Here is a 3,468-nt window from a genome sequence, read left to right on the forward strand (position 1 = left end):
CTCAAGGTCCATCCATGTTATTGCAAATGGAATGATTTTGTTCTGTTTTGCAGCTGAGTAGTATTCCATTGTATATATGTACCACATCTTCTTTATCCATTCATCTGTTGCTGGACACTTAGGTTGCTTCCACGTCTTGGCTATTGTAAACAGTGCTACAATAAACATTGGGGTGCACAGGACTTTTGGGATTGCTGACTTCAAGCTCTTTGGATAAATACCCAGTAGTGGGATGGCTGGATCGTATGGTAGTTCTATTTTTAGTTTTTTGAGGAATCTCCATACTGTTTTCCATAGTGGCTGCACCAGTTTGCATTCCCACCAGCAGTGTATGAGGGTTCCTTTTTCTCCGCAACCTCTCCAACATTTGTTGCTATTAGTTTTAGATATTTTTGTCATTCTAATGGGTGTAAGGTGATATCTTAGTGTAGTTTTGATTTGCATTTCCCTGATGATCAGCGATGATGAGCATCTTTTCATGTGCCTATTGGCCATCAGTATATCTTCTTTGGAGAAATGTCTGTTCATGTCTCCAGCCCATTTTTTGATTGGGTTGTTTGATGTTTTGTGGTTGAGTTGTGAGAGTTCTTTATATATTAAGGATATTAAGCCTTTGTCAGATATATGACTTGCAAATATTTTTTCCCAGTTAGTGGGTTGTTTTTTTTTGTTTCAATTCTGTTTTCATTTGCCTTGAAGAAGCTCTTTAATCTGATGAAGTCCCATTTGTTTATTCTTTCTATTGTTTCCCTTCTCTGAGAAGGCATGGTGTCCGAAAAGATCCTTTTAATACTGATGTCAAAGAGTGTACTGCCTACGTTTTCTTCCAGAAGCTTTATGGTTTCAGGTCTCACCTTTAGGTCTTTAATCCATTTTGAGTTTATTTTGGTGAATGGTGAAAAAGAATGGTCAATTTTCATTCTTTTACATGTGGCTTTCCAGTTTTCCCAGCACCATTTGTTGAAAAGACTTTGTTTTCTCCATTGTATGCCCTCAGCTCCTTTGTCAAAGATAAGCTGTCCATAGATGTGTGGTTTTATTTCTGGGCTTTCAATTCTGTTCCATTGATCTGTGCACCTGTTTTTGTACCAGTACCATGCTGTTTTGATTACTGTAGCTTTGTAGTATGTTTTGAACTCAGGGATTGTGATGCCTCCCGTTTTGTTCTTTTTTCTCAGGATTGCTTTAGAAATTCGGGGTCTTTTGTTGCCCCATATGAATTTTAGGATTCTTTGTTCTAATTCTGTAAAGAATGTCATTGGGATTCTGATTGGGATGGCGTTGAATCTGTAGATTGCTTTAGGTAGAACGGACATTTTAACTATGTTTATTCTTCCAATCCATGTACATGGAATGTCTTTCCATCTCCTTATGTCGTCATCCAATTCTCTCAGAAAGGCCTTGTAATTTTCATTATATAGGTCTTTCACTTCCTTAGTTAAATTTACCCCAAGGTATTTTATTCTTTTTGTTGCGATTGTGAATGGTATTGTATTCTTGAGTTCTTTTTCTGTTGGTTCATTGCTGGAGTATAGAAATGCTACTGATTTATGCAAATTGATTTTATACCCTGCAGCTTTGCTGTAGTTGTTGATTACTTCTAACAGTTTTCCAATGGATTCTTTGGGGTTTTCTATATATAAGATCATGTTGTCTGCAAACAGCAAGAGTTTCACTTCTTCCCTCCCTATTTCTCCATGCTGTTCCTTGATTGCGCCAAGTACAGTCTGGCTTCAGGGCCTTTGTACTTGCTGTTCTCTCTGCTTGGAAGCTCTTTCCCTGGATAGCCTCATGGACATCCCGTATAAAATGGCAGCCTTTCCTCTCCTGGCACTCTCTATCCTCCTTTCTTCTTTTTTTTTTTCTCAGTAGCACTTATTACCATCTGACATATTATACATTCTCTTGCTTAGCTGTTTATCGACTGTCTCTCCCCTATTCTCACTCCTCCAGTAACCCGCTAGAATAAACTGTCTATTAGGATAGAAACTTTATCTATTTTGTTTACTCCTGTACTCACAGCATGTGGCACAGCACCTGATACATAATAAGTACTCAGTAAAACACATTGAAAGAATAAGAACAACACATCATCCCTAGTACTTGACCCTAACATCTGTTTTTTTAATTTTTCCATATTACAGTCCACATGTAGGACACATATATATATATAATCTTTTATATTCTGGATATCATAGTTTAGATATAATTTGAGTTATTTTTTTTTTTTAAAGATTGGCACCATAGGTAACAACTGTTGCTAATCTTCTTTTTTTTTCTCCTTCTTCTTCTCCCCAAAGCACCCCCAGTACATAGTTGTATTTTCTAGTTATGAGTGCCTCTGGTTGAGCTATGTGGGATGCCTCCTTAGCATGGCCTGATGAGTGATGCCCAGGATTCGAACCAGTGAAACCCTGGGCCGCCAAAGCAGAGTGCACGAACTTAACCACTTGGCCAGGGGGCTGGCCCTGCTTTTTTTTTTTTTTTTAACATAACATGTAGCAGGCATTTTCCCTTGCTAAGACTGAATTCATTTAGTCAGTTGTTCATTCGCTCACTCATTCAACGAATATTTAATGAGGTGTTTCTATGTTCCAGACAGTGCTGGGTTTACAGTGGTAAACAGGACGCAGGACTTGCCCTTGAGGAACAGTGATTCTTTATAAACGTGATCTTTAATCATTGCCTAATGTTCCATCGAATATCATACCATACTTAACCTCTCTCCTATTTAAGACTTTTTGTTTTATTGTTAATAATGATGTAATGCATATCTCCAACTTTATAGCAATTACCCATTGTAAATTATTCTTTAAGGTAAATTCCCAAGTGAAAAGTTGTTGGGTTGAAAGATTAAACATGATTTTGGTTTTTTGATGCCATCTACCACATTGATTTCAAAAAGGGTGGTGCCCAATATACCCAATCACCAGCATGAATGTTCCAGCTTCAGCACAGCCTCTCCAGCATTGGGCATTACTTTCAGTTTTGGCTAATGTAAAGTATAAAATGATCCTTCCTTTTATTTTTACATATAATTGGTGTCTAGTAAGAGTGCGCATTTTTAGTTTTCTTCTTTTTGTCATTGGTTATTTAAGTAGGTCCCTAGGAGGCCCTTGGAGGGCCATTGTCCTGCCTTGTAGATCATGCCTAATGTTTAGCATGCATTGAAGGCTCATAGCATCTTAGAGTTGGTAGGGACCACATTCATCATCTAGGTCAACTAAAATTCCTGATAGGTGGCTTTTCCCCAGCAGTGAATACCTCACCAACTCACAGGAAGCCTATCTTGCCCTCTCTACAGGAAGTGAACTAGCACCTGGTCCTTGTGACTCCCATGTGGCCCCAGTTCTGCCCTCTGAAGTAGCAGAGCCCACATACCATATCTTACAGAAACCTCCCTACCTTGGCTGCCCATTTCTGCAAATATGTGGCCAGGCTAGAATGGTCAACCCTAGGTAAGTCTGG

Source organism: Equus quagga, chromosome 13, assembly GCF_021613505.1.
Source record: "Equus quagga isolate Etosha38 chromosome 13, UCLA_HA_Equagga_1.0, whole genome shotgun sequence".
Lineage (NCBI taxonomy): Eukaryota > Metazoa > Chordata > Mammalia > Perissodactyla > Equidae > Equus > Equus quagga.